We start from the raw sequence: 15014 nt of genomic DNA, 5'->3' as shown, positions 1-15014 counted from the left end.
AACTTTTTGACCTTTTATCTTTGTTGTTCAATTTGCATGTTTACTAGTCTATTCCCCATGACAGTGATCTGCGATGGAGCGAGTTTCCAGGACCAAACTGATTTTATCTTTGACTGTTCTTTAGATAATCTATTCTGGAGCAACATTACATGTGCGACTTGCCGCTAATCAAAAGAAGCACCGTGGGTGCCATCAGGTAAGAGGTTTTTCTCTTGATCTTGTCCAGCAGCCACAGACCGCTGTCCTGGCTAATGGACTGGGACATGCACTTTGATTTGTAGAAACCTTAAATTATCTCTCAGATGAAGCCTTTTACCATGCAATGCTAATCTTTATCGACTACTGGATGAACAGTTTTCTAACAGTATAAGTTTTGCAATTTATGTTTTTCACACTTTTTCCAAGTAACAGATACAGCAATCTTTTTACTAGCCACTTTTCATCAACATTTCAAACTGCGCTAACTGTGATATCGTGGAAATGTTGGTAAATTTGTGGAAAGAAAGGTTATAAGATATCAATTTATCATTGTGTATGATTGCAGATTTGCACTGCAGCTTTGGAGCCTGTTTTTGCCATCGTTCACGATTTCATATGCTTTATTCAGCACAACAAGCCGCAGCCATGACTGAGTCATGGTTGGTTCCATGGTGTAATCGTTAGCACTCTGGACTTTGAATCCAGTGATCTGAGTTCAAATCTCAGAGGAACTTGGGCACACATTTCAATTTTTCCATGTGCACTCAGATCGACGATGCCCAATGTTTATGATGAAACTAGCAATTTAAAATCCACATAATAAAAGACAAAAAAAGGGTTCAAGGATTCATGGAATACCATGATCAAAGCTGTCAATCAAGTAGGATTAGCAAAAATTAAAATTGTCTATATCACTCATTGTCTATGTCATACCAAGCAATCTCATACTCTGTGACTTGAGTCAATATTCACATAACACTCTTTCCAAGTGGCTGAATCTGACAAGGATTTGAAGCCAAAATGGCTTCAGGAAGTGTTTTTGATTTTTCTCTAAGCCATCTTTTCTTGTGTTTTCCAGAATTTCCTAAAGTGCCTTATAAACATTTTTGGTGGTGTTTTTCTAAATATTCTTTTCGGCGTCTTTTGAATGTGTTTTGTGGCTTTTTTTGTAGCACACAAAAGTCAATCAGGACCCTTTATAGGGTCTTTCGAACCTTACCGTTGACTTGTAGTATAGGTATGGAGCCGTTCAAATTGAAAAACAGCTGAAGATTGATATGGTAATTTCAGTTAACCGCTGGACATTTTTGGAAACTTGAGATGGTTAATAGACGCACCAAAGCCTGATCAAATGAACATCAAGTCTTTTTTACTTGGAAATGATTATGTTCAGTCTTCTCAGCATTTTCGTATTATTTTTAAGGATGTTTTTGGAGCTGACTGACTCCAAATCCACATTATGAAGAGGGAAAAGCATTAAACTGTGAATGGTTCCCATTGATGATGACTTTAAATCAGATTTTTGCATTTTACTGAGACCTTGTGTTTTCTTTTCTTTTTCTGAGATGTCTTCCAGAGGGTTGATCACTATGCTTGATCATGGTGCTATTAGAAAACGTGTGTGAAACTCATAACAGCTTGACGTCTGAGTAGTCGTGGCCGAGTGGTTAAGGCCATGGGCTAGAAATCCATTGGGGTCTCCCCGCGCAGGTGCAAATCCTGCCGACTACGTCTATGTTTAAAATAACTTTTTGACCTTTTATCTTTGTTGTTCAATTTGCATGTTTACTAGTCTATTCCCCATGACAGTGATCTGTGATGGAGCGAGTATCCAGGACCAAACTGATTTTATCTTTGACTGTTCTTTAGATAATCTATTCTGGAGCAACATTACATGTGCGACTTGCCGCTAATCAAAAGAAGCACCGTGGGTGCCATCAGGTAAGAGGTTTTTCTCTTGATCTTGTCCAGCAGCCACAGACCGCTGTCCTGGCTAATGGACTGGGACATGCACTTTGATTTGTACAAACCTTAAATTATCTCTCAGATGAAGCCTTTTACCATGCAATGCTAATCTTTATCGACTACTGGATGAACAGTTTTCTAACAGTATAATTTTTGCAATTTGTGTTTTTCACACTTTTTCCAAGTAACAGATACAGCAATCTTTTTACTAGCCACTTTTCATCAACATTTCAAACTGCGCTAGCTGTGATATCGTGGAAATGTTGGTAAATTTGTGGAATGAAAGGTTATAAGATATCAATTTACCATTGTGTATGATTGCAGATTTGCACTGCAGCTTTGGAGCCTGTTTTCGCCATCGTTCACGATTTCATATGCTTTATTCAGCACAACAAGCCGCAGCCATGACTGAGTCATGGTTGGTTCCATGGTGTAATCGTTAGCACTCTGGACTTTGAATCCAGTGATCTGAGTTCAAATCTCAGTGGAACCTGGGCACACATTTCAATTTTTCCATGTGCACTCAGATCGACGATGCCCAATGTTTATGATGAAACAAGCAATTTAAAATCCACATAATAAAAGACAAAAAAAGGGTTCAAGGATTCATGGAATACCATGATCAAAGCTGTCAATCAAGTAGGATTAGCAAAAATTAAAATTGTCTATATCACTCATTGTCTATGTCATACCAAGCAATCTCATATTCTGTGACTTGAGTCAATATTCACATAACACTCTTTCCAAGTGGGTGAATCTGACAAGGATTTGAAGCCAAAATGGCTTCAGGAAGTGTTTTTGATTTTTCTCTAAGCCATCTTTTCTTGTGTTTTCCAGAATTTCCTAAAGTGCCTTATAAACATTTTTGGTGGTGTTTTTCTAAAAATTCTTTTCGGCGTCTTTTGAATGTGTTTTGTGGCTTTTTTTGTAGCACACAAAAGTCAATCAGGACCCTTTATAGGGTCTTTCGAACCTTACCGTTGACTTGTATTATAGGTATGGAGCTGTTCAAAGTGAAAAACAGCTGAAGATTGATATGGTAATTTCAGTTAACCGCTGGACATTTTTGGAAACTTGAGATGGTTAATAGACGCTCCAAAGCCTGATCAAATGAACATCAAGTCTTTTTTACTTGGAAATGATTATGTTCAGTCTTCTCAGCATTTTCGGATTATTTTTAAGGATGTTTTTGGAGCTGACTGACTCCAAATCCACATTATGAAGAGGGAAAAGCTTTAAACTGTGAATGGTTCCCATTGATGATGACTTTAAATCAGATTTTTGCATTTTACTGAGACCTTGTATTTTCTTTTCATTTTCTGAGATGTCTTCCAGAGGGTTGATCACTGAGCTTGATCATGGTGCTATTAGAAAACGTGTGTGAAATTCATAACAGCTTGACGTCTGAGTAGTCGTGGCCGAGTGGTTAAGGCGATGGGCTAGAAATCCTTTGGGGTCTCCCCGCGCAGGTGCAAATCCTGCCGACTACGTCAATGTTTAAAATAACTTTTTGACCTTTTATCTTTGTTGTTCAATTTGCATGTTTACTAGTCTATTCCCCATGACAGTGATCTGTGATGGAGCGAGTTTCTAGGACCAAACTGACTTTATATTTGACTGTTCTTTAGATAATCTATTCTGGAGCAACATTACATGTGCGACTTGCCGCTAATCAAAAGAAGCATCGTGGGTGCCATCAGGTAAGAGGTTTTTCTCTTGATCTTGTCCAGCAGCCACAGACCGCTGTCCTGGCTAATGGACTGGGACATGCACTTTGATTTGCACAAACCTTAAATTATCTCTCAGATGAAGCCTTTTACCATGCAATGCTAATCTTTATCGACTACTGGATGAACAGTTTTCTAACAGTATAAGTTTTACAATTTATTTTTTTCACACTTTTTCCAAGTAACAGATACAGCAATCTTTTTACTAGCCACTTTTCATCAACATTTCAAGCTGTCCTAGCTGTGATATCGTGGAAATGTTGGTAAATTTGTGGAATGAAAGGTTATAAGATATCAATTTACCATTGTGTATGATTGCAGATTTGCACTGCAGCTTTGGAGCCTGTTTTCGCCATCGTTCACGATTTCATATGCTTTATTCAGCAAAACAAGCCGCAGCCATGATTGCATCATGGATGGTTCCATGGTGTAATGGTTAGCATTCTGGACTTTGAATCCAGTGATCTGAGTTCAAATCTCAGTAGAACCTGAGCACACATTTCAATTTTTCCATCTGCACTCAGATCAACGATGCCCAATGTTTATGATGAAACAAGCAATTTAAAATCCACATAATAAAAGACAAAAAAGAGTTCAAGGATTCATGGAATACCATGGTCAAAGCTGTCAATCAAGTAGGATTAGCAAAAATTAAAATTGTCTATGTCATACCAAGTAATCTCATATTCAATATTGACTTGAGTCAATATTCACATAACACTCTTTCCAAGTGGGTGAATCTGACAAGGATTTGAAGCCAAAATGGCTTCAGGAAGTGTTTTTGATTTTTCTCTAAGCCATCTTTTCTTGTGTTTTCCAGAATTTCCTAAAGTGCCTTATAAACATTTTTGGTGGTGTTTTTCTAAAAATTCTTTTTGGCGTCTTTTGAATGTGTTTTGTGGCTTTTTTTGTAGCACACAAAAGTCAATCAGGACCCTTTATAGGGTCTTTCGAACCTTACCGTTGACTTGTATTATAGGTATGGAGCTGTTCAAAGTGAAAAACAGCTGAAGATTGATATGGTAATTTCAGTTAACCGCTGGACATTTTTGGAAACTTGAGATGGTTAATAGACGCTCCAAAGCCTGATCAAATGAACATCAAGTCTTTTTTAATTGGAAATTATTATGTTCAGTCTTCTCAGCATTTTCGGATTATTTTTAAGGATGTTTTTGGAGCTGACTGACTCCAAATCCACATTATGAAGAGGGAAAAGCTTTAAACTGTGAATGGTTCCCATTGATGATGACTTTAAATCAGATTTTTGCATTTTACTGAGACCTTGTATTTTCTTTTCATTTTCTGAGATGTCTTCCAGAGGGTTGATCACTGAGCGTGATCATGGTGCAATAACTTGGTGCAATAGTTTTCTAATAAGAAAACATGTGTGAAGCTCATAACAGCTTGACATCTGAGTAGTCGTGGCCGAGTGGTTAAGGCGATGGACTTGATATCCATTGGGGTCTCCCCGCGCAGGTTCAAATCCTGCCGACTACGTCTATGTTTCAATAACTTTTTGACCTTTTATCTTTGTTGTTCAATTTGCATGTTTACTAGTCTATTCCCCATGAGAGTGATCTGTGATGGAGCGAGTTTCTAGGACCAAACTGACGTTATCTTTGACTGTTCTTTAGATAATCTATTCTGGAGCAACATTACATGTGTGACTTGCCGCTAATCAAAAGAAGCACCGTGGGTGCCATCAGGTAAGAGGTTTTTCTCTCGATCTTGTCCAGCAGCCACAGACCGCTGTCCTGGCTAATGGACTGGGACATGCACTTTGATTTGCACAAACCTTAAATTATCTCTCAGATGAAGCCTTTTACCATGCAATGCTAATCTTTATCAACTACTGGATGAACAGTTTTCTAACAGTATAAGTTTTGCAATTTATTTTTTTCACAATTTTTCCAAGTAACAGATACAGCAATCTTTTTACTAGCCACTTTTCATCAACATTTCAAACTGCGCTAGCTGTGATATCGTGGAAATGTTGGTAAATTTGTGGAATGAAAGGTTATAAGATATCAATTTACCATTGTGTATGATTGCAGATTTGCACTGCAGCTTTGGAGCCTGTTTTCGCCATCGTTCACGATTTCATATGCTTTATTCAGCAAAACAAGCCGCAGCCATGATTGCGTCATGGTTGGTTCCATGGTGTAATGGTTAGCACTCTGGACTTTGAATCCAGTTATCTGAGTTCAAATCTCAGTAGAACCTGAGCACACATTTTGATTTTTCCATCTGCACTCAGATCAACGATTCCCAATGTTTATGATGAAACAAGCAATTTAAAATCCACATAATAAAAGACAAAAAAGAGTTCAAGGATTCATGGAATACCATGGTCAAAGCTGTCAATCAAGTAGGATTAGCAAAAATTAAATTTGTCTATGTCATACCAAGTAATCTCATACTCTGTGACTTGAGTCAATATTCACATAACACTCTTTCCAAGTGGGTGAATCTGACAAGGATTTGAAGCCAAAATGGCTTCAGGAAGTGTTTTTGATTTTTCTCTAAGCCATCTTTTCTTGTGTTTTCCAGAATTTCCTAAAGTGCCTTATAAACATTTTTGGTGGTGTTTTTCTAAAAATTCTTTTCGGCGTCTTTTGAATGTGTTTTGTGGCTTTTTTTGTAGCACACAAAAGTCAATCAGGACCCTTTATAGGGTCTTTCGAACCTTACCGTTGACTTGTATTATAGGTATGGAGCTGTTCAAAGTGAAAAACAGCTGAAGATTGATATGGTAATTTCAGTTAACCGCTGGACATTTTTGGAAACTTGAGATGGTTAATAGATGCTCCAAAGCCTGATCAAATGAACATCAAGTCTTTTTTACTTGGAAATGATTATGTTCAGTCTTCTCAGCATTTTCGGATTATTTTTAAGGATGTTTTTGGAGCTGACTGACTCCAAATCCACATTATGAAGAGGGAAAAGCTTTAAACTGTGAATGGTTCCCATTGATGATGACTTTAAATCAGATTTTTGAATTTTACTGAGACCTTGTATTTTCTTTTCATTTTCTGAGATGTCTTCCAGAGGGTTGATCACTGAGCGTGATCATGGTGCTATTAGAAAACATGTGTGAAGCTCATAACAGGGTGACGTCCGAGTAGTCGTGGCCGAGTGGTTAAGGCGATGGACTTGAAATCCATTGGGGTCTCCCCGCGCAGGTTCAAATCCTGCCGACTACGTCTATGTTTCACTAACTTTTTGACCTTTTATCTTTGTTGTTCAATTTGCATGTTTACTAGTCTATTCCCCATGACAGTGATCTGTGATGGAGCGAGTTTCTAGGACCAAACTGACGTTATCTTTGACTGTTCTTTAGATAATGTATTCTGGAGCAACATTACATGTGCGACTTGCCGCTAATCAAAAGAAGCACCGTGGGTGCCATCAGGTAAGATTTTTTTCTCTCAATCTTGTCCAGCAGCCACAGACCGCTGTCCTGGCTAATGGACTGGGACATGCACTTTGATTTGCACAAACCTTAAATTATCTCTCAGATGAAGCCTTTTACCATGCAATGCTAATCTTTATCGACTACTGGATGAACAGTTTTCTAACAGTATAAGTTTTGCAATTTATTTTTTTCACACTTTTTCCAAGTAACAGATGCAGCAATCTTTTTACTAGCCACTTTTCATCAACATTTCAAACTGCGCTAGCTGTGATATCGTGGAAATGTTGGTAAATTTGTGGAATGAAAGGTTATAAGATATCAATTTACCATTGTGTATGATTGCAGATTTGCACTGCAGCTTTGGAGCCTGTTTTCGCCATCGTTCACGATTTCATATGCTTTATTCAGCACAACAAGCCGCAGCCATGACTATATAATGTTTGGCTCCATGGTGTAATGGTTAGCACTCTGGACTTTGAATCCTGTGATCTGAGTTCAAATCTCAGTGGAACCTGGGCACACATTTCGATTTTTCCATCTGCACTCAGATCGACGATGCCCAATGTTTATGATGAAACAAGCAATTTAAAATACACATAATAAAAGACAAAAAAAGAGTTCAAGGATTCATGGAATACCATGGTCAAAGCTGTCAATCAAGTATAATTAGCAAAAATTAAAATTGTCTATCACTCATTGTCTATGTCATACGAAGTATTCTCATACTCTGTGACTTGAGTCAATATTCACATAACACTCTTTCCAAGTGGGTGAATCTGACAAGGATTTGAAGCCAAAATGGCTTCAGGAAGTGTTTTTGATTTTTCTCTAAGCCATCTTTTCTTGTGTTTTCCAGAATTTCCTAAAGTGCCTAATAAACATTTTTGGTGTGTTTTTCTAAAAATTCTTTTCGGCGTCTTTTGAATGTGTTTTGTGGCTTTTTTTGTAGCACACAAAAGTCAATCAGGACCCTTTATAGGGTCTTTCGAACCTTACCCTTGACTTGTATTATAGGTATGGAGCTGTTCAAAGTGAAAAACATCTGAAGATTGATATGGTAATTTCAGTTAACCGCTGGACATTTTTGGAAACTTGAGATGGTTAATAGACGCTCCAAAGCATGATCAAATGAACATCAAGTCTTTTTTACTTGGAAATGATTATGTTCAGTCTTCTCAGCATTTTCGGATTATTTTTAAGGATGTTTTTGGAGCTGACTGACTCCAAATCCACATTATGAAGAGGGAAAAGCTTTAAACTGTGAATGGTTCCCATTGATGATGATGACTTTAAATCAGATTTTTGCATTTTACTGAGACGTTGTATTTTCTTTTCATTTTCTGAGATGTCTTCCAGAGGGTTGATCACTGAGCTTGATCATGGTGCTATTAGAAAACGTGTGTGAAACTCATAACAGCTTGACGTCTGAGTAGTCGTGGCCGAGTGGTTAAGGCGATGGGCTAGTAATCCTTTGGGGTCTCCCCGCGCAGGTGCAAATCCTGCCGACTACGTCTATGTTTAAAATAACTTTTTGACCTTTTATCTTTGTTGTTCAATTTGCATGTTTACTAGTCTATTCCCCATGACAGTGATCTGTGATGGAGCGAGTTTCTAGGACCAAACTGACGTTATCTTTGACTGTTCTTTAGATAATCTATTCTGGAGCAACATTACATGTGTGACTTGCCACTAATCAAAAGAAGCACCGTGGGTGCCATCAGGTAAGAGGTTTTTCTCTCGATCTTGTCCAGCAGCCACAGACCGCTGTCCTGGCTAATGGACTGGGACATGCACTTTGATTTGCACAAACCTTAAATTATCTCTCAGATGAAGCCTTTTACCATGCAATGCTAATCTTTATCAACTACTGGATGAACAGTTTTCTAACAGTGTAAGTTTTGCAATTTATTTTTTTCACAATTTTTCCAAGTAACAGATACAGCAATCTTTTTACTAGCCACTTTTCATCAACATTTCAAACTGCGCTAGCTGTGATATCGTGGAAATGTTGGTAAATTTGTGGAATGAAAGGTTATAAGATATCAATTTACCATTGTGTATGATTGCAGATTTGCACTGCAGCTTTGGAGCCTGTTTTCGCCATCGTTCACGATTTCATATGCTTTATTCAGCAAAACAAGCCGCAGCCATGATTGCGTCATGGTTGGTTCCATGGTGTAATGGTTAGCACTCTGGACTTTGAATCCAGTTATCTGAGTTCAAATCTCAGTAGAACCTGAGCACACATTTTGATTTTTCCATCTGCACTCAGATCAACGATTCCCAATGTTTATGATGAAACAAGCAATTTAAAATCCACATAATAAAAGACAAAAAAGAGTTCAAGGATTCATGGAATACCATGGTCAAAGCTGTCAATCAAGTAGGATTAGCAAAAATTAAATTTGTCTATGTCATACCAAGTAATCTCATACTCTGTGACTTGAGTCAATATTCACATAACACTCTTTCCAAGTGGGTGAATCTGACAAGGATTTGAAGCCAAAATGGCTTCAGGAAGTGTTTTTGATTTTTCTCTAAGCCATCTTTTCTTGTGTTTTCCAGAATTTCCTAAAGTGCCTTATAAACATTTTTGGTGGTGTTTTTCTAAAAATTCTTTTCGGCGTCTTTTGAATGTGTTTTGTGGCTTTTTTTGTAGCACACAAAAGTCAATCAGGACCCTTTATAGGGTCTTTCGAACCTTACCGTTGACTTGTATTATAGGTATGGAGCTGTTCAAAGTGAAAAACAGCTGAAGATTGATATGGTAATTTCAGTTAACCGCTGGACATTTTTGGAAACTTGAGATGGTTAATAGATGCTCCAAAGCCTGATCAAATGAACATCAAGTCTTTTTTACTTGGAAATGATTATGTTCAGTCTTCTCAGCATTTTCGGATTATTTTTAAGGATGTTTTTGGAGCTGACTGACTCCAAATCCACATTATGAAGAGGGAAAAGCTTTAAACTGTGAATGGTTCCCATTGATGATGACTTTAAATCAGATTTTTGAATTTTACTGAGACCTTGTATTTTCTTTTCATTTTCTGAGATGTCTTCCAGAGGGTTGATCACTGAGCGTGATCATGGTGCTATTAGAAAACATGTGTGAAGCTCATAACAGGGTGACGTCCGAGTAGTCGTGGCCGAGTGGTTAAGGCGATGGACTTGAAATCCATTGGGGTCTCCCCGCGCAGGTTCAAATCCTGCCGTCTATGTTTCACTAACTTTTTGACCTTTTATCTTTGTTGTTCAATTTGCATGTTTACTAGTCTATTCCCCATGACAGTGATCTGTGATGGAGCGAGTTTCTAGGACCAAACTGACGTTATCTTTGACTGTTCTTTAGATAATGTATTCTGGAGCAACATTACATGTGCGACTTGCCGCTAATCAAAAGAAGCACCGTGGGTGCCATCAGGTAAGATTTTTTTCTCTCAATCTTGTCCAGCAGCCACAGACCGCTGTCCTGGCTAATGGACTGGGACATGCACTTTGATTTGCACAAACCTTAAATTATCTCTCAGATGAAGCCTTTTACCATGCAATGCTAATCTTTATCGACTACTGGATGAACAGTTTTCTAACAGTATAAGTTTTGCAATTTATTTTTTTCACACTTTTTCCAAGTAACAGATGCAGCAATCTTTTTACTAGCCACTTTTCATCAACATTTCAAACTGCGCTAGCTGTGATATCGTGGAAATGTTGGTAAATTTGTGGAATGAAAGGTTATAAGATATCAATTTACCATTGTGTATGATTGCAGATTTGCACTGCAGCTTTGGAGCCTGTTTTCGCCATCGTTCACGATTTCATATGCTTTATTCAGCACAACAAGCCGCAGCCATGACTATATAATGTTTGGCTCCATGGTGTAATGGTTAGCACTCTGGACTTTGAATCCTGTGATCTGAGTTCAAATCTCAGTGGAACCTGGGCACACATTTCGATTTTTCCATCTGCACTCAGATCGACGATGCCCAATGTTTATGATGAAACAAGCAATTTAAAATACACATAATAAAAGACAAAAAAAGAGTTCAAGGATTCATGGAATACCATGGTCAAAGCTGTCAATCAAGTATAATTAGCAAAAATTAAAATTGTCTATCACTCATTGTCTATGTCATACGAAGTATTCTCATACTCTGTGACTTGAGTCAATATTCACATAACACTCTTTCCAAGTGGGTGAATCTGACAAGGATTTGAAGCCAAAATGGCTTCAGGAAGTGTTTTTGATTTTTCTCTAAGCCATCTTTTCTTGTGTTTTCCAGAATTTCCTAAAGTGCCTAATAAACATTTTTGGTGTGTTTTTCTAAAAATTCTTTTCGGCGTCTTTTGAATGTGTTTTGTGGCTTTTTTTGTAGCACACAAAAGTCAATCAGGACCCTTTATAGGGTCTTTCGAACCTTACCCTTGACTTGTATTATAGGTATGGAGCTGTTCAAAGTGAAAAACATCTGAAGATTGATATGGTAATTTCAGTTAACCGCTGGACATTTTTGGAAACTTGAGATGGTTAATAGACGCTCCAAAGCATGATCAAATGAACATCAAGTCTTTTTTACTTGGAAATGATTATGTTCAGTCTTCTCAGCATTTTCGGATTATTTTTAAGGATGTTTTTGGAGCTGACTGACTCCAAATCCACATTATGAAGAGGGAAAAGCTTTAAACTGTGAATGGTTCCCATTGATGATGATGACTTTAAATCAGATTTTTGCATTTTACTGAGACCTTGTATTTTCTTTTCATTTTCTGAGATGTCTTCCAGAGGGTTGATCACTGAGCTTGATCATGGTGCTATTAGAAAACGTGTGTGAAACTCATAACAGCTTGACGTCTGAGTAGTCGTGGCCGAGTGGTTAAGGCGATGGGCTAGTAATCCTTTGGGGTCTCCCCGCGCAGGTGCAAATCCTGCCGACTACGTCTATGTTTAAAATAACTTTTTGACCTTTTATCTTTGTTGTTCAATTTGCATGTTTACTAGTCTATTCCCCATGACAGTGATCTGTGATGGAGCGAGTTTCTAGGACCAAACTGACTTTATATTTGACTGTTCTTTAGATAATCTATTCTGGAGCAACATTACATGTGCGACTTGCCGCTAATCAAAAGAAGCATCGTGGGTGCCATCAGGTAAGAGGTTTTTCTCTTGATCTTGTCCAGCAGCCACAGACCGCTGTCCTGGCTAATGGACTGGGACATGCACTTTGATTTGCACAAACCTTAAATTATCTCTCAGATGAAGCCTTTTACCATGCAATGCTAATCTTTATCGACTACTGGATGAACAGTTTTCTAACAGTATAAGTTTTGCAATTTATTTTTTTCACACTTTTTCCAAGTAACAGAAACAGCAATCTTTTTACTAGCCACTTTTCATCAACATTTCAAACTGTCCTAGCTGTGATATCGTGGAAATGTTGGTAAATTTGTGGAATGAAAGGTTATAAGATATCAATTTACCATTGTGTATGATTGCAGATTTGCACTGCAGCTTTGGAGCCTGTTTTCGCCATCGTTCACGATTTCATATGCTTTATTCAGCACAACAAGCCGCAGCCATGACTATGTCATGGTTGGTTCCATGGTGTAATGGTTAGCACTCTGGACTTTGAATCCAGAGTGCATTTCGATTTTTCCATCTGCACTCAGATCGACAATGCCCAATGTTTATGATGAAACAAGCAATTTAAAATCCACATAATAAAAGACAAAAAAAGGATTCATGGTCAAAGCTGTCAATATCACTCATTGTCTATGCCATACCAAGCAATCTCATACTCTGTGACTTGAGTCAATATTCACATAACACTCTTTCCAAGTGGGTGAATCTGACAAGGATTTGAAGCCAAAATGGCTTCAGGAAGTGTTTTTGATTTTTCTCTAAGCCATCTTTTCTTGTGTTTTCCAGAATTTCCTAAAGTGCCTTATAAACATTTTTGGTGGTGTTTTTCTGAAAATTCTTTTCGGCGTCTTTTGAATGTGTTTTGTGGCTTTTTTTGTAGCACACAAAAGTCAATCAGGACCCTTTATAGGGTCTTTCGAACCTTACCCTTGACTTGTATTATAGGTATGGAGCTGTTCAAAGTGAAAAACAGCTGAAGATTGATATGGTAATTTCAGTTAACCGCTGGACATTTTTGGAAACTTGAGATGGTTAATAGACGCTCCAAAGCCTGATCAAATGAACATCAAGTCTTTTTTACTTGGAAATGATTATGTTCAGTCTTCTCAGCATTTTCGGATTATTTTTAAGGATGTTTTTGGAGCTGACTGACTCCAAATCCACATTATGAAGAGGGAAAAGCTTTAAACTGTGAATGGTTCCCATTGATGATGACTTTAAATCAGATTTTTGCATTTTACTGAGACCTTGTATTTTCTTTTCATTTTCTGAGATGTCTTCCAGAGGGTTGATCACTGAGCATTATCATGGTGCTATTAGAAAACATGTGTGAAGCTCATAACAGCTTGACGTCCGAGTAGTCGTGGCCGCGTGGTTAAGGCGATGGACTTGAAATCCATTGGGGTCTCCCCGCGCAGGTGCAAATCCTGCCGACTACGTCTATGTTTAAAATAACTTTTTGACCTTTTATCTTTGTTGTTCAATTTGCATGTTTACTAGTCTATTCCCCATGACAGTGATCTGTGATGGAGCGAGTTTCTAGGACCAAACTGACTTTATCTTTGACTGTTCTTTAGATAATCTATTCTGGAGCAACATTACATGTGCGACTTGCCGCTAATCAAAAGAAGCACCGTGGGTGCCATCAGGTAAGAGGTTTTTCTCTTGATCTTGTCCAGCAGCCACAGACCGCTGTCCTGGCTAATGGACTGGGACATGCACTTTGATTTGCACAAACCTTAAATTATCTCTCAGATGAAGCCTTTTACCATGCAATGCTAATATTTATCAAATACTGGATGAACAGTTTTCTAACAGCATAAGTTTTGCAATTTATTTTTTTCACACTTTTTCCAAGTAACAGATACAGCAATCTTTTTACTAGCCACTTTTCATCAACATTTCAAACTGTCCTAGCTGTGATATCGTGGAAATGTTGGTAAATTTGTGGAATGAAAGGTTATAAGATATCAATTTACCATTGTGTATGATTGCAGATTTGCACTGCAGCTTTGGAGCCTGTTTTCGCCATCGTTCACGATTTCATATGCTTTATTCAGCACAACAAGCCGCAGCCATACCTGTGTAATGGTTGGTTCCATGGTGTAATGGTTAGCACTCTGGACTTTGAATCCTGTTATCTGAATTCAAATCTCAGTGGAACCTGGGCACACATTTCAATTTTTCCATCTGCACTCAGATCGACGATGCCCAATGTTTATGATGAAACAAGCAATTTAAAATCCACATAATAAAAGACAAAAAAAGAGTTCAAGGATTCATGGAATACCATGGTCAAAGCTGTCAATCAAGTAGGATTAGCAAAAATTAAAATTGTCTATGTCATACCAAGCAATCTCATACTCTGTGACTTGAGTCAATATTCACATAACACTCTTTCCAAGTGGGTGAATCTGACAAGGATTTGAAGCCAAAATGGCTTCAGGAAGTGTTTTTGATTTTTCTCTAAGCCATCTTTTCTTGTGTTTTCCAGAATTTCCTAAAGTGCCTTATAAACATTTTTGGTGGTGTTTTTCTAAAAATTCTTTTCGGCGTCTTTTGAATGTGTTTTGTGGCTTTTTTTGTAGCACACAAAAGTCAATCAGGACCCTTTATAGGGTCTTTCGAACCTTACCGTTGACTTGTATTATAGGTATGGAGCTGTTCAAAGTGAAAAACAGCTGAAGATTGATATGGTAATTTCAGTTAACCGCTGGACATTTTTGGAAACTTGAGATGGTTAATAGACGCTCCAAAGCCTGATCAAATGAACATCAAGTCTTTTTTACTT

General features: G+C 37.9%; 10 non-coding genes across 10 annotated transcripts; all 10 read left to right on the top strand.

Annotated features, from left to right (window-relative positions):
* The first annotated feature begins 2365 nt into the window (after positions 1-2365).
* Positions 2366-2437, top strand: TRNAQ-UUG (transfer RNA glutamine (anticodon UUG)). The gene has a single exon. It is a non-coding gene; the product is annotated as a tRNA-Gln (tRNA).
* Positions 2438-4089: 1652 nt separating this feature from the next.
* TRNAQ-UUG (transfer RNA glutamine (anticodon UUG)) lies at positions 4090-4161 on the top strand. The gene has a single exon. It is a non-coding gene; the product is annotated as a tRNA-Gln (tRNA).
* A 925-nt stretch (positions 4162-5086) lies between these two features.
* On the top strand, positions 5087-5168 carry TRNAS-UGA (transfer RNA serine (anticodon UGA)). Its single transcript has one exon. It is a non-coding gene; the product is annotated as a tRNA-Ser (tRNA).
* A 654-nt stretch (positions 5169-5822) lies between these two features.
* TRNAQ-UUG (transfer RNA glutamine (anticodon UUG)) lies at positions 5823-5894 on the top strand. The gene has a single exon. It is a non-coding gene; the product is annotated as a tRNA-Gln (tRNA).
* Positions 5895-6792: 898 nt separating this feature from the next.
* TRNAS-UGA (transfer RNA serine (anticodon UGA)) lies at positions 6793-6874 on the top strand. Its single transcript has one exon. It is a non-coding gene; the product is annotated as a tRNA-Ser (tRNA).
* Positions 6875-7528: 654 nt separating this feature from the next.
* Positions 7529-7600, top strand: TRNAQ-UUG (transfer RNA glutamine (anticodon UUG)). The gene has a single exon. It is a non-coding gene; the product is annotated as a tRNA-Gln (tRNA).
* A 1652-nt stretch (positions 7601-9252) lies between these two features.
* TRNAQ-UUG (transfer RNA glutamine (anticodon UUG)) lies at positions 9253-9324 on the top strand. The gene has a single exon. It is a non-coding gene; the product is annotated as a tRNA-Gln (tRNA).
* An 898-nt stretch (positions 9325-10222) lies between these two features.
* On the top strand, positions 10223-10304 carry TRNAS-UGA (transfer RNA serine (anticodon UGA)). Its single transcript has one exon. It is a non-coding gene; the product is annotated as a tRNA-Ser (tRNA).
* Positions 10305-10952: 648 nt separating this feature from the next.
* TRNAQ-UUG (transfer RNA glutamine (anticodon UUG)) lies at positions 10953-11024 on the top strand. Its single transcript has one exon. It is a non-coding gene; the product is annotated as a tRNA-Gln (tRNA).
* Positions 11025-13580: 2556 nt separating this feature from the next.
* TRNAS-UGA (transfer RNA serine (anticodon UGA)) lies at positions 13581-13662 on the top strand. The gene has a single exon. It is a non-coding gene; the product is annotated as a tRNA-Ser (tRNA).
* Positions 13663-15014: the final 1352 nt, after the last annotated feature.

Source organism: Dendrobates tinctorius, unplaced genomic scaffold (genome assembly GCF_039654945.1).
Source record: "Dendrobates tinctorius isolate UK_male_01 unplaced genomic scaffold, ASM3965494v1 ptg000048l, whole genome shotgun sequence".
Classification (NCBI taxonomy): Eukaryota; Metazoa; Chordata; class Amphibia; order Anura; family Dendrobatidae; genus Dendrobates; species Dendrobates tinctorius.
Note: the sequence above shows the minus strand (reverse complement) of the source record. Positions and strands in the feature narration are given on the sequence as shown.